We start from the raw sequence: 274 nt of genomic DNA on the forward strand, positions 1-274 counted from the left end.
TAATCAGAGTAGTGGAGTGGGGCCCACCCTCAGTCATTCAGTAATTCTCTCTCTCTCTCTCTTCCAACAACTTTTTCAGACCCATTTGTAGAGAGAGAGAGAGAGAGAGAGAGAGACAAATGGAAAATTATGAAAAATCGTTTACCCAAATAAGAATCTTTTTTTTTCTTTTTTTAATTTTATTTTCTTTTTATATTTTCTATCCCATAATTGCCCCTACCTTCTTTCTCCTTTTCTTCCTCCCAATCATTTTTTTTTTTTTTTTTTTTTTTTT

Source organism: Cucurbita moschata, unplaced genomic scaffold, assembly GCF_002738365.1.
Source record: "Cucurbita moschata cultivar Rifu unplaced genomic scaffold, Cmos_1.0 Cmo_Scf00031, whole genome shotgun sequence".
Classification (NCBI taxonomy): Eukaryota; Viridiplantae; Streptophyta; class Magnoliopsida; order Cucurbitales; family Cucurbitaceae; genus Cucurbita; species Cucurbita moschata.